The sequence below is a fragment of the Ranitomeya imitator genome, chromosome 7 (genome assembly GCF_032444005.1).
Source record: "Ranitomeya imitator isolate aRanImi1 chromosome 7, aRanImi1.pri, whole genome shotgun sequence".
NCBI classification, from domain to species: Eukaryota; Metazoa; Chordata; class Amphibia; order Anura; family Dendrobatidae; genus Ranitomeya; species Ranitomeya imitator.
Window position 1 is genome coordinate 184,816,544 of NC_091288.1, and position 22,975 is coordinate 184,839,518.

The following is a 22,975-nucleotide window of genomic DNA, read 5'->3' on the forward strand; positions in this document are numbered from 1 at the left end:
CAAACCCAGGTCCCTCCAGCCTGGCCCAAATGGGTTCTGGGCACCAGAACTGGCATCAAAGTGGGCAAACAGACCATTTTCACAGATTTGAATAAGTAACTGATGTTTTAAGGGGTTAAATGCCTTTGGGCCACTGATCTGACACTTAAAATATACAGATAGTGATGCCCCGCATCAAACCCAGGTCCCTCCAGCCTGGCCCAAATGGGTTCTGGGCACCAGAACTGACATCAAAGTGGGCAAACAGACCATTTTCACAGATTTGAATAAGTAACTGATGTTTTTAAGGAGTTAAATGCCTGTGGGCCACTGATCTGACACATAAAATACACAGACAGTGATGCCCTGCATCAAACCCAGGTCCCTACAGCCTGGCCCAAATGGGTTCTGGACACCAGAACTGGCATCAAAGTGGGCAAAAGGCCCATTTTCACAGATTTGAATAAGTAACTGATCAGGGCCACTGATCTGACACTTAAAATACACAGACATTGATGCCCTGCATCAAACCCAGGTCCCTACAGCCTGGCCAAAATGGGTTCTGGACACCAGAACTGGCATCAAAGTGGGCAAAAGGCCCATTTTCACAGATTTGAATAAGTAACTGATGTTTTTAAGGGGTTAAATGCCTTTGGGCCACTGACCTGACACATAAAATACACAGACAGTGATGGCCCACATCAAACTCATGTCCCTCCAGCCTGGCCCAAACGGGTTCTGGGCACCAGAACTGGCATCAAAGTGGGCAAACAGCCCATTTTAACAGATTTGAATTAGTAACTGATGGTTTTAAGGGGTTAAATGACTTTGGGCCTCTGATCTAACACTTAAAATACACAGATAGTGATGCCCCTCATCAAACCCAGGTCCCTCCAGCCTGGCCTAAATGGGTTCTGGGCACCAGAACTGGCATCAAATTGGGCAAACAGACCATTTTCACAGATTTGAATACGTAACTGATGTTTTTAAGGGGATAAATGCCTTTGAGCCACTGATCTGACACTTAAAATACACAGATAGTGATGCCCTGCAAATGGGTTCTGGGCACCATAACTGGCATTATTTTCACAAATTTGAATAAGTAACTGATGGTTTTAAGGGGTTAAATGAATTTGGGTCACTGATCTGACTCTTAAAATATACAGACAGTGATGCCCTGCATCAAACCCAGGTCCCTCCAGCCTGGCCCAAATGGGTTCTGGACACCAGAACTGGCATCAAAGTGGGCAAAAGGCCCATTTTCACAGATTTGAATAAGTAACTGATGTTTTTAAAGGGGTTAAATGCCTGTGGGCCACTGATCTGACACTTAAAATACACAGATCATGATTCCCTGCATCAAACCCATGATGGGGAAATCAGGGACCACCTTAATAGATTCTTTAATTCACATATATATTTCTAATGTAGGTATTATTCAGTCCCACCATCCATCTATAAAAGACCACATGGCACTAATCAAGGACGCCCCAGACCCATTTGACTTGCCAATGGCCTTCTATAGATGGATGATAAGACTGAATAATACCTACACATGTACATGGGGGAAAATTGGGGACGCAAGAATGGAGTCAGTTTTGGAGGCAATAACAAGGGCAGGGAGATCATGTGTTTTAGAAGAGGACTTGGGAGCGTAGTATGTCAAAACTGTAGAATCGGGGGTGCACTTCCTAAAAGGACTACATACATGGTGCCAGGCGAGGGTGGGGGAATCCACAATTTCCCTTCGGGAGTAGTACAGGACCCCAATGACACAGTAGACCATTTCTGGGGAACTTGAAACTGAGACACTCAGATTTGGGTTATGAACAAATGGGAGAAGTAGATCAGAAAACAAAGCCAATACAGATACATTATGCTTTCAATGACGTTCAGGACAGTCACAGGACTAATGCTGCCAAAAAAGACCAACGACAGATTGAGTGCTATAACTGTGGGAAAAGGGGGCACATCAGCCATCAGTGCAGAGCACCCAGAAAAGAGAAACCAGCCCAAGACGGACGCTCCAACCCAAAACCCACAATAGGAAACAGGCAACCCCGTAGCCATCTACCCCCTTAGGGCACCCTCACACCCAAGCCCACAAGGGGTAGTCCCAGTACAGCTCCCAGATGGTAGAAAAATCCCATTCCTGGTGGATAAGGGGGCAGCCAAAACAGTAATCCGTCAGGAACATGTCAAATCATCAGACATATCAAACGATACCCTCTACACTCTAGGTTTTGTGGGACTGATCCAAGAATGTAAGTTGACTAAACCATTGCCCCTCCGATTAGTTGACCACACATGTCTCACAAGGCTACTGATCAGTGACAAATCACCTGATAATTTGCTAGGTTCTGGCATACTACAAGCAATACAAGCACATATCATGTACGAACCTGACGGTACAGTTAAGTTGATAGCTGGGATTCCAGAATCCACACTGTGTAAAGTACTGGCGCACCTGCATGTATCAGACTCCCCTCCCCAATTGAAGGCAATGAGTCAATGGCACAGGTCCCAGACATGCTATGTGCAAAGTCTAAAACTGATATCGACATATGCCAGTTCCTCCGGTAATGATTAACTTAAAACCAGGAGCAAAACCACCTCAAGTTAGACAGTACCCTTTGAATGCTGCTCAGGAAGAAGCTATAGGAAAGAATATCACAGATCTAATTGCTTCTGGGGCCATAAAACCTACAAAGTCTGTAGAAAACACTCCCTTATTTCCAGTAAAGAAAAAGGGTAGGAAAGGGGAGCCGGTCACGTATAGAATGGTACATGACCTTATGGGCAAAAATGCAGTCACTGACTTACTCACACTAGTGGTACCAAACTCACATACAATTATGTCACAGATCCCGACAACGGCAGCTTGCTTCACCTGCATTGACCTCGCAAATGCCTATTTCTCTGTGCCCCTACACCAGGACTGTCAATATCTTTTTGAGTTCACTTTCAGGGGCCAGCAGTATACTTGGATGATGTTACCACAAGGAGCCCACAACTCTCCAACCCTGTATACTGCAGTATTGCAACTTGTTTTGCAGGATTGGAATATTCCACATGCTGAGGTAGTCCTACTCCAGTATGTGGATGACCTGCTCCTTTGTGTCCCAGACAGAGATGTATGCTGTGCAGCTACAATCTCACTGCTTCAACACCTTGCTTCCAAAGGGTGTAAAGCTTCCAGAGAAAAGTTAGTTTTGTCAACTAAAGGTTGTATTTCTGGGACATTGCATATCACAGGGAGAACGCCACCTGACTGAGGACAGGAAAAGGGCAATTGAACTACTAAAGCCTCCCACAGGGATTCAACATCTACGCACTTTCTTGGGGTTAGCATCATATTGTAGACCTTGGATTCGCTCGGCATCCATTCTCATGCAGCCACTCTATGATTGTCTACCCACACAACCTTTTCACCTCAGTCAGGAAGCATTAGACAGTTTTTACTCTCTGAAACTGGCAACTGTCTCTGCTCCAGCCCTAGGTACCCCAGACTATGCAAAACTTTTTCTCCTTTATTGCACAGAAATGCAGGGACACGCTACAGGGGTCCTAACCCAGAAACATTGCCAAAATAACAGGCCTGTTGCATACTACTCTGCCCGATTACATCCTGTTGCCAGAGGAGCCCCATCATGTGTTCGAGCAGTAGCGGCCGTCTCACTTCTGCTAGACAAGCATCAGAGATTGTGCTTGACTACCAAGCAACCATCTACACTCCACATGATCTACACAGCATACTCAGCCAGGTCCAACCTAAGCACATTGCTGTAGCCAGACACCTCAGACTTCAATGTGCACTCTTAATGCCCCCCAATGTCACCTTAAAACGATGCTTGACTTTGAACCCAGCTACTCTAATTCCAATTGATGTAGTGGATTCAAAGTTGGGGGGGGGGAAGAGGAGGCAGGCCAAGGAAAACCATTGTTTTTGCAAAACTTGACAGAAGGACTATTTCATGCATACCATGAACATGACATGCCCTTATGGCTCAAGAAACTGCAGGTTTCTCACATGTTTCTGATGTACCTCTCACTAATCCAAATGTTAAGCTTTTTGTAGATGGTTCAAGGAGCATCGGAGAGGATGGCCGGTTCTACACTGGGTATGCAGTGGTCACACAGCATGAGGTAGTAAAAGCAGAACCACTCCCTCCTCATTTGTCTGCACAAGAGGCGGAGATGACGGCACTCATTGAAGCGCTTAAAGGGGCTGAAGGTAAACGGTACATTTACACAGACTCCAGATACAGTTTTGGAGCCGCACATGACTACGGTCCCATATGGAGGGCAAGAGACTTTCTTACATCAACAGGTACTCTTATTAAGCAAGTTCACCTCATCAAACAGTTAATGGACGCACTACTACTTCCAAAAGAGGTTGCCATAGTTAAGGTAAAGGCACACACCAGGCTCACTACCGACGAAGCACGAGGCAATGACAAGGCGGACCGAGCAGCAAAGGAAGCTGCAAGAAAGCCACGGCAACACGAAACCCCTGAGGTCCCCCCACTGATTATTGTAAGCACTGAGTATAACCAGTTGGACTTAAGTATCTTACAGGCTCTGACTCGGCAAGCAACCGGGGAAGAGAAAAAGGTCTGGTCGAAAGCTGGAGCTCGGGAGCATGAAGGTTTGTGGAAGGTGGGACAGCGGGTGTGTCTGCCAACATCTCTGTATCCTGCAATGGCCCAAGCGGCCCACGGTCCAACGCACCTGTCTAAGAATGCCATGTGTGCTTTGGTAGATAAGCAATGGGTCGCGTCTGGTTTCACAATGGTTGCTACTAGGTTTACACAGGCATGTGTCACATGTGCACAACACAATCCAGGTAGTGTAGTGAAAGTACCACAAAAACACACACCTAAGCCCCTCTACCCATTTCAATGACTGCAGATTGACTTCATACAACTTCCCAAGGTAGCATCGTAAGAATATGGTCTTGTGTGTGTCGACCTCTTCTCAGGGTGGCTGGAAGCTTTTCCGATGCCAAAAGGTACTGCAAGAGCCACTGCAGAGAAATTGATGTCAGAAGTTTTCTGTAGATTCGGACTGCCTGAAACCATAGAATCTGACAGGTACCCACTTCACAGGAGAGGTAATGCAAAATGTTATGCAAATGTTAGGGGTCACACAGGCATTTCACACCCCCTACAGACCACAAGCTAGCGGCAAGGTAGAAAGGCTAAATGGTACACTTAAGCTAAAGATCCAGAAAGCGAGTGAAGAATTGGGGAAGCCATGGACAGAGTGTTTGCCTTTAGCTCTGTTCTCCATCAGGTACACACCAAACAGAAAGACGACGGTGTCCCCTTTTGAGGTTTTGTTCGGGTCAGCACCAAGACTAGACCTGTACTTCCCCCAGACACTGCAGCTTCAGTGTGACAGCCTCACCAGCTATGTCCAGGGCCTTCAAAAGAGGCTCTCACTCGTGCATAAACAAGTGTTTGATTCTATTCCAGACCCAGAGAGCCGAGAGGGAACCCATTCTCTCCAGCCTGGAGATTGGGTGGTGGTTAAGAGACACACACGGAAACCACTGGAGGTTTGACGGACCCTTCCAAGTCCTCCTCATTACAGCCACATCAGTAAAGCTTGAGGGAAAACCCATCTGGATCCATGCAAGCCACTGCAAGATCCTGGAACAGAAGAGTGATCGTCCTGCTTCTGATGATGCTGATAACCTTATTCCAGAGAGGACAGAAGGCTCAGACAAGCCAAAGTGACACATAATAAAGCAGCCCCGTTTGGACTTGATTTTATGAGAAAGATGAACTGGATGAATTATCTTTACTATAATCAACAAAGCTTTATAATGTATGATAGGGATACACTGACAGAACTAGTAGACTCCTCTACAGACTGATAGAGGCACCATCAGTAAAATCATACACATAAAATTTAAAACCCCACAATGATGAATATGTTAGACGCTATAATTGAGAATAAGATATGACCTCCCCTCTTACGGGAGATTCGGCACAAGAAATTGAGAAGAAAGTCCGACACTGGCACTAGGCCTTTGGAGTACCTGTAGGTGAGGGGAAGATCCATATCTTTTCTCAAAAGGGGGGACTGATGGGGAAATCAGGGACCACCTTAATAAATTCTTTAATTCACACATATATTTCTAATTCTAACAAGACATGTCTAAGACATGTCCAGCTTTGCTATGTCATTTTGACCTTTGATTAGAACTGCTGACATGACTACATATTGTATTAGGGTGAGGCTAATTAGATGGACCTTGGGACCTTACAACACTAAACATGTATTCACAGTTCTTCTTATGGAAAATTACCTGATCAACCAAGAATGATCTCATATGTAATAAACAGCTGATGTGTGCATGATCAGAATGTACACGCCCACTCAAAAGAGTATATAAGGGCATGATAATTGTTTAAAACTTTATAGTTCTGGAAACAGATAATCTTTGTCTACAAAGCCTGCACATGAGGTATGCCCTGCGACTAGGGTTGAGCGACTTTTCCTTTTTTGGGGTCGAGTCGGGTTTTGCGAAACCCGACTATCTCAAAAGTCGAGTCGAGTCGAGTGAAATCGGCCGATTGTCTCGAAAAGTCGGGGATCGACCGAAACACGAAACCCAATGCAAGTCAATGGGGAAGCATAGTCGGCAGTGAGTGGGGGCCAGGAAAATACCTACAGTGCCCATTTTAATGGCAAAAACATCCATTCTTGTTACTGAAGCTTGTCAATCTTAATTTACCTTATATTAGTAGTTAGGCATTGGAAATTGGGGGTCATTTGGCTAAAGTTGTGGGGGGTAGGGCTGGTTCAAGTATTTAGTGGGCCCAGAAAATGTGGACCACGTCACGGCAGTGGAGCAGGGAGAGGTAAGTATTTCAACTTTGCAAGTGCTGTGATCCTGAGCAAGCAGGGGGGCCCACTCGTTGACATTGGCACTGACACAGGGCCCCTCAAAGTACGGCGGTGTGTTTGCACGGCGGTGGCGCCTCCCACCGGCAGCGACACTTTTGCGTACTATGAGGGGCCCTGTGCCAGTGACGTCGCCAACGAGTATTCCCCCCCCACCTGATGAAGGAACCTGCACTTTCATCTGCACCTTACTTTTTGTCCCTGTGTAAGGTGGTATAGTATGTGGGAAGGGGAACCTGACTTTCAGCAGGGTCACATTCTGGTTGTGTAGCATGCACGGGGAATGTAGCGTTCTGGGTCAACGTACCAGCAGACTCATCTATCAATGGCTGGGCAATTGGCAGGATGAGGAGGAAACACAGATATAGGCCCAAATAATAAAGTGGGCTAAATGCAGTTCAAAATTGGCAACAGGACTAACCAGGGGGCATTGCTTTGTTCAGTGGAGTACAACTGTAATGAGAGGCTGACACAGTGAGTAGGCCCAAATCCGTAAGTAGGCTAAATGCAGTTCAAAATTGGTAACAGAAGTAAACAGGCGGCACTGGTTTGTTCAGTGGAGGAGAACAGCAAGGAGAGGCAGACACCGTTAGTAGGGCCAACAAAACAAGTAGGCCAAATGCAGTGTTATATTAAAAACAATTTAACGAGAGCCTGAAGATAGAAGCTAGGGAAAGGCAACCTGGAGAACACCTTGGAGCGGAAGACACCGTTTGTAGAACCCAGACCCAACTTGTAGGCCTAATGCAGTGTTGTTTCAACAACTACTTAACAAGAGCTTGAAGATAGAAGCTAGGGAGAGGCAACCTGGAGAACACATTGGAGCGGCAGACACCGTCTTTAGAGCCCAGACCCAACTTGTAGGACTAATGCAGTGTTGTTTCAACAACTACTTAACAAGAGCTTGAAGATAGAAGCTAGGGAGAGGCAACCTGGAGAACACCTTGGAGCGGCAGACACCGTCTCTACAACTCAGACCCAACTTGTAGGCCTAATGCAGTGTTGTTTCAACAACTACTTAACGAGAGCTTGAAGATAGAAGCTAGGGAGAGGCAACCTGGAGAACACCTTGGAGCAGCAGACACCGTCTCTAGAACCCAGACCCAACTTGTAGGCCTAATGCAGTGTCGTATCAACAAATACTTAAAGAGAGCCTGAAGATAGAAGCTAGGGAGAGGCAACCTGGAGAACACCTTGGAGCTGCAGACACAGTTTGTAGACCCGAACGAAACTTGTGGCCCCAATGCAGTTTTAAAATTCCGACAGGCTGAAAACCAGACAATTGCAGCTCATTTTTTATTTTAAAGAGGAGGTCAGCTGTATTGAGTGGTGCAGACAGACACTGCTAGTAGGCCTTACACCACAAAGTTGGCTCGCTGCAGGTTTAAAAAAGGTTACATGGGTACACAGGCAGCATTGGTGTGGTCACCGGAGGACAATTGGTAGGAGGGACCGCAGACAGACTTAGAAGGCCTAAAATTAAAAACTTAGGCTCAATGCAGTTTGAATTATGTTGCAGGGGTACACAGGCAGCATTGGTGTGGTCACCGGAGGACAATTGGTAGGATGGACCGCAGACAGATTTAGTAGGCCTAAAACAACAAAATAGGCTCAATGCAGCTTCGATTATGTGGTAGGGGTACAGGCAGCATTGGTGTGGTCAGCGGAGGACAATTGGAAGGAGTGTCTGACACAGTTAGTACTCCCAAAAAATAAATAGATGTTAATGTCTCGCAAAACAACAAACCAAAAAAAAAGGGTGGCATGCTTAGGTACAGGGGTGGGCTCCTCTGCTGAGTTTCAGACATAGTAATTTGGCGCAAAGTATTTACTGGTGTAAATATAGAACACAGCCCCTGACTATTTTAACTAGCATCATACCTATCAACAAATTGGTATTGTCAGTGCCAGGCATTGAAAGATTTCAGCGCAATAGAATAAACATTGGTGGAGCTGTGAGAGATAATTTTGCAAGTGGTAGAGCACTGTTTGAGCTGGGGGGAGGGACACTCTTGTGGCCGGCGGTACAGGCCCAGGGCCTCTCATGTTACAACGGTGTGTCTGACGTTGGGTGCGCGCCACCACCACCAGAGACACTTCATTGTACTATGAGGGACCCAGTGGCAGTGCCGTCAACCAAAAGTGGGCACACCCACCTCTTCAGACAAACGGCACTCTCACGGGTGCTTGCACAAAGTGGCGAGACCACGGCCCCGTGGGGGGAGTTAGCCCATTTAGGGAGGTGTAAACATGTCGTATGCTGGACAAACAGCAGCTGCAAATTAAGAGATTGGAACAGTCAGTAAGACCAGTCCACAAGCAAGACCTTTTTATAGGAAAGCTAGGTGTCAGCCGGGAAAGGTGGGGCAAAATAATTAGAAATCCATGAGTGGTTCATTTTAATGAAGGTTAGATCATCAACATTTTGGGTAGCCAGACGAGTCCTTTTTTTGGTCAATATTGAACCAGCAGCACTGAATACTCTTTCTGATAGCACACTAGCTGCTGGGCAAACAAGCTCCTGCAATGCATATTCTGCCAATTCAGGCCAGGTGTCTATTTTGGATGCCCAGTAATCAAATGGGAATGACGGTTGAGGGAGAACATCGATAAGGGATTAAAAATAGTTAGTAAAAAAGAAGAATATGTGGCACTCACCCAGAAAAGCTGCTGAATTAAAGTCCTTTATTCATGATGCGATAAAACGGAACACCATACTGGACAAATGTTGTCTCCTGTCACTTTGAATTGATGCTGCAGTACCTGTCCTGTCTGCGGTCATTGCGAAATCACTCTACAACCTGGTCAGAAAACCCCTCTGTCCAACGCCACTTCTGATTTGTGCACCTCTAACACCTCTGCCCTGTTGCCCCCTGCAGCTCGTGTGAGAACCATCACCGGCGCTGTGTGCTGGGAATGCTTGAATCAAACGGTCTACAAGACTTGCTTGTTTGGTTGCCAATATTTGTTCGAGGTTTTCATGTGGCATAATATTTTGCAATTTGCCTTTATAGTGAGGACCAAGGAGGCAGGCCAACCAGTAATCGTCATCGGTCATCATTTTTATAATGCATGGGTCCCTTTTGAGGATGCGCAAGGCATAATCCGCCATGTGGGCCAATGTTCCAGTTGTCAAATCTGCGCTTGTGCTGGGTTGAGGGGCAGTTTCTGGCAAATCAACGTCACTTGTCTCCCTCAAAAACCCTGAACCCGGCCTTGCAACGTCACCAGTTTCTATTGCCCCCTGAGAAGCTTCCTCATCCAAAAAATACTCATCCCCATCATCCTCCTCGTCCTCCTCCTCTTCGCCCACCACCTCGTCCTGTAGACTGCCCTGAACAGACAATGGCTGACTTTCATCAAGGCTTCCCTCGTCCTCGGCTGCATACGCCTGCTCCTTTATGTGCGTCAAACTTTGCATCAGCAGACGCATTAGGGGGATGCTCATGCTTATTATGGCGTCTGCACTAACCAGCCGTGTGCATTCCTCAAAACACTGAAGGACTTGACACAGGTCTTTGACCACTGCACACCTGACAACTCCATGTCTGCCATCCAACTGCCTGCCCATGTATGTGTATCCTCCCACAAATACATAACACCACGTCTCTGTTCGCACAGTCTCTGAAGCATGTGCAGTGTGGAGTTCCACCTTGTTGTAACGTCGATGATTAGGCGATGCTGGGGAAGGTTCAAAGACCGCTGATGGTTCTGCATACGGCTGGAGTGTACGGGCGAATGGCGGATATGCGAGCAAAGTCTGCGCACTTTGAGGAGCAGGTCGGGTAACCCCGGATAACTTTTCAGGAAGCACTGCACCACCAGGTTTAAGGTGTGAGCCAGGCAAGGAATGTGTTTCAGTTGTGAAAGGGCTATGGCAGCCATAAAATTCCTTCCATTATCACTCAATACCTTGCCTGCCTCAAGATGTACAGTGCCCAGCCATGACTGAGTTTCTTTCTGTAAGAACTCGGACAGAACTTCCGTGGTGTGTCTGTTGTCGCCCAAACACTTCATTGCCAATACAGCCTGCTGACACTTGCCACTAGCTGTTCCATAATGGGACACCTCGTGTGCAACAGTGGCAGCTGCGGATGGAGTGGTCATGCGACTGTGGTCTGTCGACGAGCTCTCGCTTCTGCAGGAGGACGAGGAGAGGGGGCGAACGCCTACAGCCAACTGTTTCCTAGACCGTGGGCTAGGCAGAACTGTCCCAATATTGCTGTCCCCTGTGGACCCTGCATCCACTACATTAACCCAGTGTGCCATGATGGAGACGTAAAGGCCCTGGCCATGCCTACTGGTCCATGCATCTGTTGTCAGGTGCACCTTTGTACTCACAGACTGCCTGAGTGCATGGACGATGCGGTCTTTTACATGCTGGTGGAGGGCTGGGATGGCTTTTCTCGAAAAGAAGTGTCGACTGGGTAGCTCGTAGCATGGTACAGCGTAGTCCATCAGGGCTTTGAAAGCTTCGCTTTCAACTAACTGGTAGGGCGTCATCTCTAACAAGATTAGTCCAGCAATGTGGGCGTTCAAACCCTGTGTACGCGGATGCGAGGATGAGTACTTCCTTTTCCTAACGAGAGTCTCATGTAGGGTGAGCTGGACTGGGGAGCTGCAGATGGTGGAACTAGCGGGGGTGCCGGTGGACATGGCAGACTGAGAGAGGGTTGGAGATGGTATTCTTGCTGGTGCCCTACATACAGTGTTTCCTGCCACGAACCTGGTGATTCCCTGGCTGCTTTGGCCTTGCGACGAAACCTCCACATTTACTGCAGGTGGTGCGGTAAACGGTGGGCTTACAGTGAGGGAAGGGATGTAGCGTTGCTGACTAGCTTCATTGTGAGAGGGTGCTACAACATTAAGGGACGTTTGGTAGTTAGTCCAGGCTTGCAAGTGCATGGTGGTTAAATGTCTACGCATGCAACTTGTATTTAGATTTTTAACATTCTGACCTCTGCTGAAGGTCCTTGAACATTTTTTACAGATGACTTTGCACTGATCATTTGGATCTTGTTTAAAAAAAATGCCAGACTGCACTCTTCCTACTTTCGGATACCTTTTCAGGCATTGCACACTGAGTTTCTTTAACCGGATGGCCACGCTGTCCTACAACTGGTTTTGGTTTTGCCACACGTTTTTGGCCAGATACGGGCCTGTTGCAATGTTTATGCCTGCTGCAGCTCCTCCTCCTCCGCTTCACAGCTACTGCCGCCTGCACCCTGTTCCCCCAATGGCTGCCAATCGGGGTCAACAACTGAGTCATCTATGACCTCCTCTTCTATGTCGTGTGCAACTTCCTCTGTGTCACCGTATAAGCCGGTGCTATGGCGTTTGTGACGGGGCTCCATAGTCTCATCAGGGTCAGATTCTGGATCAGTACACTGCGAGGGCAATGTTCTGATCTGAGTCAGAGGAACAGCATAGTAATCTGGCTGTGGCTGTGCATCTGTGCCCTCCATGTCCGATTCATCTGGTAATGGGCATGGCCTGTTAACAATTTCCCTTTCTAACCCAGGAACGGTATGTGTAAAGAGCTCCATGGAGTAACCCGTTGTGTCGCCTGATGCATCCTTCTCTGTTGCTCTTGGAGAAGAAGTCAAGGAAGCGACTTGTCCCTGACCGTGAACATCCACTGACGACGCGCTGCTTTTAAATTTAGCAGTTTCAGAAGAGGAGGCGAAAGAGCTAGAGGCAGAGTCAGCAAGGAAAGCCAAAACTTGTTCCTGCTGCTCCGGCTTTAAAAGCGGTTTTCCTACTCCCAGAAAAGGGAGCGTACGAGGACTTGTGTAGCCAGACGATGACGCTGGCTTAACAACTCGAGACTTAGGTGCTATATTGCTTTTCCCATGACCACCTGATGCTCCACCACCACTACCATCATTACCAGCTGGCAATGACCGCCCATGGCCACGACGTCTTCCACCGGACTTCCTCATTGTTTGAAAAACGTAACCAAACAAACAAACAAACGGTATTTGTTACTGTAAAACCAGTTACAAGGTGTACTCAAACTTGTGGTGAATTTATATCTCCTTTTATAGGTGGGTGAGACTGCAGGGAAAATCAGGCCCACTGTATAACCGTATACAGCTTAAGTGGCAGATAGATATGGCACTAACAGGACTGACACAGATGCACACACTACCAATAAAAATCTCCCCCTTTTTATTTTTTCTGGGAGAATATTGAAGAAATCAGGCCCACTGTAATACAGTATATTTTCAGTGGTAGAAAATGAAAGACAGATGTCACAGACAGGACTGGCAGTGATGCAGATTTGCCAATCTTAATGTCCCACTTGTTTTATTTTTTTTCTGGGAGAAATGTGAAGAAATCAGGCCCACTGTTATACAGTAAGTTTTCTGTGGCAGAAAATGAAAGACATGCCACAGACAGGACTGGCACTGATGCAGATTTGCCAATTTTAATCTGCCCCTTTTTTTCTTCAGGGAGACTAGTGAATAAATCTGGGCCACTGTATTAGAGTATATTTTCTGTGGCAGAAAGTGGCTTGAAGAGATATAACAAAAAAAAGGGACTGTACTACAATTACTATCTCCCTACAGTAATCTCAGAAAAGTATGTCAGGCAGCAATAAAAAGGACTAAAGTGTGGACAAATAAACAAGATAGCTGTACAGAAAGGAAGGAGCAACAGGATTTGTGCCTTGAATAAAGCAGTTGGTTTGCACAGCGGCGTACAAACAGCAATGCAGCTATCAGGGAGCCTTCTAGGGCAGCCCAATGAGCTACAGAGCTGAGGAACAAAAATCTAGCCTCCACTGTCCCTGCAAACAAAAGATGGTGTTGGACAGTGTAAATCGCTACAGCACAAGTGGTTTGGGGGTTAATGTACCCTGCCTAACGCTATCCCTGCTTCTGACGAAGCGGCAGCAACCTCTCCCTATACACAGATCAGCAGCAGTAACATGGCGGTTGGCGGGAACGCCCCTTTATAGCCCCTGTGACGCCGCATAAAGCAAGCTAATCACTGTAATGCCCTTCTCTAAGATGGTGGGGACTGAGACCTATGTCATCACGCTGCCCACACTCTGCGTCCACCTTCATTGGCTGAAAAATGGCGCTGAACGCGTCATAGAAACGTGACTTTGGCGCATAGGTCGCCGACTGCGTGGCCGACCCCACACAGGGATCGGGTTTCATGAAACCCGACTTTGCCAAAAGTCGGCGACTTATGAAAATGACCGATCCGTTTCGCTCAACCCTACCTGCGACATAGCTAATCAGAAGAACTATATTATATATCTAACTGGAGGTATTAGCTAATATTATATCATATTGGGACAGGATCTTGGAGATGGGAATACCCGTATAATCAGTCTCTAGCCCTCCATATGGAGAATACATTACTAGCATATGGCCGCAGTGTATGGGGCACATAACAGACTGTGACAATTGGAAACATCAATACAAACATAACATATCCTACGAGGCTGAAGTTGGTTTCTTATTCCTTCAGTTTCTTATTCGGCAATTTTTTCTTTTCTGTTTTTTGTAGGTTTAACAACAAAAAATAAGCATCACAATAATAAAAGACAATGCAGTGAGGCGCCGTGATGTGAATACACTTATAAACGGCTACAAAAACAATAAAACTGGCACAAAAATGGGCATCAAAGTGGGCACCAAAGAGCGCTGAAGAAAGGGTTAAATGCCTTTGGGCCACTGATACCACAGTGCATACATATAGAACAGGGCGCCCCACATCAAAACCAGTTATTTACAGCCTGGACCAAATGGGTTCTGGGCATCAGAACTGGCATCAAAGTGGGCAAACAACCCATTTTCACAGATTTGAATAAGTACTATTGGGGGTATGTGCACACGGTCAGGAATTTTCGCATTTTTTGCACGCTTTTTCGAGATAAAAACACATAAAAAAATGCATCCAATCATATAGAATGTATTCTGCATTTTTTGTGCACATGATGCGTTTTTTTCTGCAAAAAAAAAAACGCATTGCGGGAAAAGAAGCATCATGTTCATTATTTTTGCGGATTTCCCATTGTTTTGAAGTGTCAGGAAAACGCAAAAAAAAAAAAAAAAAGGGCAAATAAAAATGCATCAAAACCGCACAAAAAACGCTAAAAAAAAACACATGCAGAATTCCTGCGGAAAACCTCAGGTTTATCTCAGGAAAATTCTGCATGCATTCCGGACGTGTGCACATACCCTGAAAATACACAGATAGTGATGCCCTGCATCAAACCTAGGTCCCTCCAGCCTGACCCAAATGGGTTCTGGGCACAAACATGGGCAAACAGTCCATTTTTGCAGATTTGAATAAGTAACTGATGCTTTTAAGCGGTTAAATAACTTTGGGTCACTGATCTGACTCTTAAAATATACAGACAGTGATGCCCTGCATTAAACCCAGGTCCCTCCAGCCTGACCCAAATGGGTTCTGGGCACCAGAACTGGCATCAAAGTGGGCAAACGGCCCATTTCCACAGATTTGAATAAGTAACTGATGTTTTTAAAGGGGTTAAATGCCTTTGAGCCACTGATCTGACACTTAAAATACACAGATAGTGATGCCCTGCATCAAACCCATGATGGGGAAATCAGGGACCATTTTAATAGATTCTTTAATTCACATATATATTTCTAATGCAGGTATTATTCAGTCCTACCATCCATCTATAAAAGACCACATGACACTAATCAAGGATGCCCCAGACCCATTTGACTTGCCAATGGCCTTCTATAGATGGATGGTGGGACAGAATAATACATACAGTAAAGTCCATATATATTTGGACAGAGACAACATTTTTCTAATTTTGGTTATAGACATTACCACAATGAATTTTAAACAAAACAATTCAGATGCAGTTGAAGTTCAGACTTTCAGCTTTCATTTGAGGGTATCCACATTAAAATTGGATGAAGGGTTTAGGAGTTTCCGCTCCTTAACATGTGCCACCCTGTTTTTAAAGGGACCAAAAGTAATTGGACAGATTAACCCCTTACCGGCATCGGACGTACTATACCGTCCGATGCCGGCTCCCCTGCTTTGATGCAGGGCTCCGCGGTGAGCCCGCACCAAAGCCGGGACATGTCAGCTGTTTTGAACAGCTGACATGTGCCCGTAATAGGCGCGGGCAGAATCGCGATCTGCCCGCACCTATTAACTAGTTAAATGCCGCTGTCAAACGCAGACAGCGGCATTTAACTACCGCTTCCGGCCGGGCGGCCGGAAATGACGTCATCGCCGACCCCCGTCACATGTCCGGGGGTCGGCGATGCGTCTCCATTGTAGCCATAGAGGTCCTTGAGACCTCTATGGTTACTGATTGCCCGTCGCTGTGAGCGCCACCCTGTGGTCGGCGCTCACAGCACACGTGCAATTCTGCTACATAGCAGCGATCAGCAGATCGCTGCTATGTAGCAGAGCCGATCGGCTTGTGCCTGCTTCTAGCCTCTCATGGAGGCTATTGAAGCATGGCAAAAGTTAAAAAAAAAAAGTTTAAAAAAATGTGAAAAAAATAAAAAAAACATAAAAGTTTAAATCACCCCCCTTTCGCCCCAATCAAAATAAATCAATAAAAAAAATATCAAATCTACGCATATTTGGTATCGCCGCGCTCAGAATTGCCCGATCTATCAAATAAAAAAAAGTATTAACCTGATCGCTAAACAGCGTAGCGGGAAAAAAACTCGAAACGCCAGAATTACGTTTTTTTGGTCGCCGCGACATTGCATTAAAATGCAATAACGGGCGATCAAAAGAACGTATCTGCACCGAAATGCTATCATTAAAAACGTCATCTCGGCACGCAAAAAATAAGCCCTCAACCGACCCCAGATCACGAAAAATGGAGACGCTACGAGTATCGGAAAATGGCGCAATTTTTTTTTTTTTTTTTTTTAGCAAAGTTTGGAATTTTTTTTCACCACTTAGATAAAAAATAACCTAGTCATGTTTGGTGTCTATGAACTCGTAATGACCTGGAGAATCATAATGGCAGGTCATTTTTAGCATTTAGTGAACCTAGCAAAAAAGCCAAACAAAAAACCAATGTGGGATTGCACTTTTTTTGCAATTTCACCGCACGTGGAATTTTTTTCCCGTTTTCTAGTACACGACATGTTAAAACCAATGATGTCGTTCAAAAGTACAACTCGTCCCGCAAAAAATAAGCCCTCACATGGCCAAATTGACGGAAAAATAAAAAAGTTATGGCTCTGGGAAGGAGGGGAGCGAAAAACGAACACGGAAAAACGAAAAATCCCCTGGTCATGAAGGGGTTAAATAATTTTAAATAAAATGTTCATGTCTAGTACTTGGTTGAAAACCCTTTGTTGGCAATGACTGACTGAAGTCTTGAACTCATGGACATCACCAGACGCTGTGTTTCCTTCTTTTTGAAGCTCTGCCAGGCCTTCACTGTGGTGGTTTTCAGTTGCTGTTTGTTTGTGGGCCTTTCTGTCTGAAGTTTAGTCTTTAACAAGTGAAATGCTGCTCAATTGGGTTTAGATCAGGTGACTGACTTGGCCATTCAAGAATATTTCACTTCTTTGCTTTAATAAACTCCTGGGTTGCTTTGGCTTTATGTTTTGGGTCATTGTCCATCTGTAGAATGAAACGACGACCAATCAGTTTGGCTGCATTTGGCGGGATCTGAGCACACAGTATGTCTCTGAATACCTCAGAATTCATTCGGCTCCTTCTGTCCTGTGCCACATCATCAATAAACACTAGTGCCCCAGTGCCACTGGCAGCCATGCATGCCCAAGCCATCACACTGCCTCCGCCATGTTTTACAGATGATGTGGTATGCTTTGGATCATAAGCTGTACCACGCCTTCGCCATACTTTTCTCTTTCCATCATTCTGGTAGAGGTTGATCTTGGTTTCATCTGTCCAAAGAATGTTCTTCCAGAACTGTGCTGGCTTTTTTAGATGTTTTTTTAGCAAAGTCCAGTCTAGCCTTTTTATTCTTGATGCTTATGAGTGGCTTGCACCGTGCAGTGAACCCTCTGTATTTGCTTTCATGCAGTCTTCTCTTTTTGGTAGATTTGGATATTGATACGCCGACCTCCTGGAGAGTGTTGGTCACTTGGTTGGCTGTTTTGAAGGGGTTTCTCTTCACCATGGAGATTATTCTGCGATCATCCACCACTGTTGTCTTCCGTGGGCGCCCAGGTCATTTTGCATTGATGAGTTCACCAGTGCTTTCTTGCTTTCTCAGGATGGACCAAACTGTAGATTTTGCCACTCCTAATATTGTACCAATTTCTCGGATGGGTTTTTTCTGTTTTCGCAGCTTAAGGATGGCTTGTTTCACCTGCACTGAGAGCTCCTTTGACCGCATCTTTACTTCACAGCAAAACATTCCAAATGCAAGCACCACACCTCAAATCAACTCCAGGCCTTTTATCTGCTTAATTGAGAATTACATAACGAAGGGATTGCCCACACCTGTCCATGAAATAGCCTTTGAGTCAATTGTCCAATTACTTTTGGTCCCTTTAAAAACAGGGTGGCACATGTTAAGGAGCTGAAACTCCTAAACCCTTCATCCAATTTTAATGTGGCTACCCTCAAATGAAAGCTGAAAGTCTGAACTTCAACTGCATCTGAATTGTTTTGTTTAAAATTCATTGTGGTAATTTCTATAACCAAAATTGGAAAAATGTTGTCTCTGTCCAAATATATATGGACTTAACTGTACACGTGTACATGGGCAGGAGTTCATCTTAAGGGGGAAAATTGGGGACGCAAGAATGGAGTCAGTTTTGGAGGCAATAACGAGGGCAGGGAGATCATATCTTTTAGAAGAGGAGTTGGGAGCGTATTATGTCAAAACTGTAGAATCGGGGGTGCACTTCCTAAAAAGACTACATACATGGTGCCAGGCAAGGGTGGGGGAATCCACAATTTCTCTTCTGGATGTAGTACAGGGCCCCATTGACACAGTAGACCATTTTTGGGGGAACTTGAAACTGAGACACGCAGGTTTGGGTTATGAACAAACGGGAGAAGTTGGTAGAAAGCTTTTCCATGGGGCATTTATAGCAGGGCTTAAGCCACAGCTCAGACAAAGGGTCCAAACAGCTAAGCCCGACTGGAGAACTTGTCCAATAGAGTAATTGGTGCGGGTGGCAAAAGGGGTTGAACTAGATCAGAAAACAAAGCCAATACAGATACATTATGCTTCCAATGACGTTCAGGACGGTCACAGGACTAATTCTGCCAAAAAAGACCGACGACAGATTGAGTGCTATAACTGTGGGAAAAGGGGGCACATCAGCCGTCAGTGCAGAGCACCCAGAAAAGAGAACCAGCCCAAGACGGACGCTCCAACCCAAAACCCACAATAGGAAACAGGCAACCCCGTAGCCATCTACCCCCTTAGGGCACCCTCACACCCAAGCCCACAAGGGGTAGTCCCAGTACATCTCCCAGATGGTAGAAAAATCCCATTCCTGGTGGATATGGGGGCAGCCAAAACAGTAATCCGTCAGGAACATGTCAAATCAGACAATACCCTCTACACTCTAGGTTTTGAGGGACTGATCCAAGAATGTAAATTGACTAAACCATTGCCCCTCCGATTAGTTGACCACACATGTCTCACAAGGCTACTGATCAGTGACAAATCACCTGTTAATTTGCTAGGTTCTGACGTACTGCAAGCACATATAATGTACGAACCTGACGGTACCGTTAAGCTGACAGCTGGAATTCCAGAATCCACAGTGTGTAAAGTACTGGCGTGTCTGCATGTATCAGACTCCCCGTCCCCACCTGAAGGCGATGAGTCCCAGATATGCTATGGGCAAAGTCTAAAACTGATATCGACATATATGCCAGTTCCTCCGGTAATGATTAACTTAAAACCAGGAGCAAAACAACCCCAAGTTAGACAGTACCCTTTGAGTGCTGCTCAGGAAGAAGCAATAGGAAAGAATAAAACAGACCTAATTGCTTCTGGGGCCGTAAAATCTACAAAGTCTGTAGCAAAGACTCCCCTATTTCCAGTAAAGAAAAAGGGTAGGAAAGGGGAGCCGGTCACGTACAGAATGGTCCATGACCTTAGGGCCAAAAATGCAGTCACTGAATTACTCACACCAGTGGTACCAAACCCACATACAATTATGTCACAGATCCTGACAACGGAAGCTTGCTTCACCTGCATTGACCTCGCAAATGCCTACTTCTCTGTGCCCCTGCACCAGGACTGTCAATATCTTTTTGCGTTCACTTTCAGGGGCCAGCAGTATACTTGGATGATGTTACCACAAGGAGCCCACAACTCTCCAACCTGTATACTGCAGCATTGGAACTTGTTTTGCAGGATTGGATTATTCCACATGCTGAGGTAGTCCTACTCCAGTATGTGGATGACCTACTCCTTTGTGCCCCAAATAGAGATGTGTTGTGAATTCTGTGGCTGAATTCACTCCTGTGGTCACGGGTGGTACTGCAGCTTCTGGGCTTCCTCCCTCAGGTGTTCTGGTGAGCTCGTTGGCTGCTTTGTTATTTAACTCCACCTGATTCTGTCTTCTTTGCTCCTTGTCAATGTTCCAGTGTTGGATCTGAGCTTTGGATCTTTCCTGTGGCCTGCTGCTCTGCTTAGATAAGTGCTTCTTTGCTTTTGTTGCTATTTTTTCTGTCCAGCTTGTCTATTCGTTTTGCTGGTAGCTCTGAGACGCAAAGGGTGTACCGCCGTGCCGTTAGTTCGGCACGGTGGGTCTTTTTGCCCCCTTTGCGTGGTTTTTTGTTTTAGGGTTTTTTGTAGACTGCAAAGTTCTCTTTGCTATCCTCGCTCTATCTAGAATATCGGGCCTCACTTTGCTGAATCTATTTCATCCCTACGTTTTGTCTTTTCATCTTGCTAACAGTCATTATATGTGGGGGGCTGCCTTTTCCTTTGGGGTATTTCTCTGAGGCAAGCCAGGCTTGTTTTTCTATCTTCAGGCTAGTCAGTTCCTCAGGCTGTGCCGAGTTGCATAGGTAGTGTCAGGCGCAATCCACAGCTGCCTTTAGTTGTGTTTAGGATAGGTTCAGGTATTGCGGTCTACAGAGATTCCACGTCTCAGAGCTCGTTCTATTGTTTTTGGGTTATTGTCAGATCACTGTATGTGCTCTGATTGCTGGCACACTGTGTCACTGGATTGCCATCATAACAGTACAAGGAGCCATACTAATGATTCTCAATAGAGGGGAAAAAAGAAGTTCTGACATCATTTTTTTTTCTCAGCTCTGTGTTCAGTCTTTTTTTTCCCCTAGACATTTGGGTGCTTCAGGACACAGCTGTGGACATGGATATTCAGGGTCTGTGCTCTTCAATGGATAATCTCGTTATAAATGTACAAAAGATTCAAGATACTATTGATCAGAAATCTATGCTAGAACCAAGAATTCCTATTCCTGATTTGTTTTTTGGTGATAGAACTAAGTTTCTGAGCTTCAAAAATAATTGTAAGCTATTTCTGGCCTTGAAACCTCATTCTTCTGGTAATTCAGTTCAACAGGTTTTGATTATTATTTCTTTTTTGCGCAGCGACCCTCAGGACTGGGCATTTTCTCTTGCGCCAGGAGACCCTGCATTGAGTAGTGTCGATGCGTTTTTCCTGGCGCTCGGATTACTGTACGATGAGCCTAATTCAGTGGATCAGGCTGAGAAAAATTTGCTGGCTTTGTGCCAGGGTCAGGATGATATAGAAGTATATTGTCAGAAATTTAGGAAGTGGTCAGTACTCACTCTGTGGAATGAATCTGCGCTGGCAGCTTTGTTCAGAAAGGGTCTCTTGAGGCTCTTAAGGATGTCATGGTGGGTTTTCCTATGCCTGCTGGTTTGAATGAGTCTATGTCTTTGGCCATTCAGATCGGTCGTCGCTTGCGCGAGCGTAAATCTGTGCACCATCTGGCGGTATTGTCTGAGATTAAACCTGAGCCTATGCAGTGCGATAGGACTATGACCAGAGTTGAACGGCAAGAACACAGACGTCTGAATGGGCTGTGTTTCTACTGTGGTGATTCCACTCATGCTATTTCCGATTGTCCTAAGCGCACTAAGCGGTTCGATAGGTCTGCCGTCATTGGTACTGTACAGTCCAAATTCCTTCTGTCCATTACCTTGTTATGCTCTTTGTCATCGTATTCTGTCATGGCGTTTGTGGATTCAGGCGCTGCCCTGAATCTGATGGATTTGGATTATGCTAAACGTTGTGGGTTTTTCTTGGAGCCTTTGCGGTGTCCTATTCCGTTGAGAGGAATTGATGCTACACCTTTGGCCAAGAATAAACCTCAGTACTGGGCCCAGCTGACCATGTGCATGGCTCCTGCACATCAGGAAGTTATTCGCTTTCTGGTGCTACATAATCTGCATGATGTGGTCGTGTTGGGGTTGCCATGGCTACAAACCCATAATCCAGTATTGGATTGGAACTCTATGTCGGTATCCAGCTGGGGTTGTCAGGGGGTACATGGTGATGTTCCATTTTTTTTTTTCTATTTCGTCATCCACTCCTTCTGAGGTCCCAGAGTTCTTGTCTGATTATCAGGATGTATTTGAAGAGTCCAAGTCCGATGCCCTACCTCCGCATAGGGATTGTGATTGTGCTATCAATTTGATTCCTGGTAGTAAATTCCCTAAAGGTCGTATATTTAATTTATCCGTGCCTGAACACGCCGCTATGCGCAGTTATGTGAAGGAATCCCTGGAGAAGGGACATATTCGCCCATCGTCATCACCACTGGGAGCAGGGTTCTTATTTGTAGCCAAGAAGGATGGTTCGCTGAGACCGTGTATTGATTACCGCCTTCTTAATAAGATCACTGTTAAATTTCAGTATCCCTTGCCATTGTTATCTGACTTGTTTGCTCGGATTAAGGGGGCTAGTTGGTTCACTAAGATAGATCTTCGTGGTGCGTATAATCTGGTGAGAATCAGGCAAGGAGATGAATGGAAAACTGCATTTAATACGCCCGAGGGTCATTTTGAGTATCTAGTGATGCCGTTCGGACTTGCCAATGCTCCATCTGTGTTTCAGTCTTTTATGCATGACATCTTCCGTGGGTATCTGGATAAATTCCTGATTGT

The 22,975-nt window shown here is 45.7% G+C and overlaps 1 protein-coding gene across 3 annotated transcripts in view; it reads right to left on the minus strand.

The window, feature by feature from the left end:
• The window catches only part of LOC138645813 (oocyte zinc finger protein XlCOF7.1-like), a 160,105-nt gene that overhangs the window by 57,103 nt on the left and 80,027 nt on the right, over nt 1-22,975 (minus strand). Inside the window, exon 1 of one of the 3 annotated variants that reach the window (XM_069735330.1) lies at nt 19,582-19,703. The exons of 1 other annotated variant lie outside the window; for it this stretch is intronic. The gene's annotated coding sequence lies outside the window, so the exon portion shown is untranslated. Of the gene's footprint in view, nt 1-2,381; nt 6,286-19,581; nt 19,704-22,975 lie in introns of those variants that run through there. One more of the 3 variants, XM_069735332.1, reaches the window with a different exon arrangement.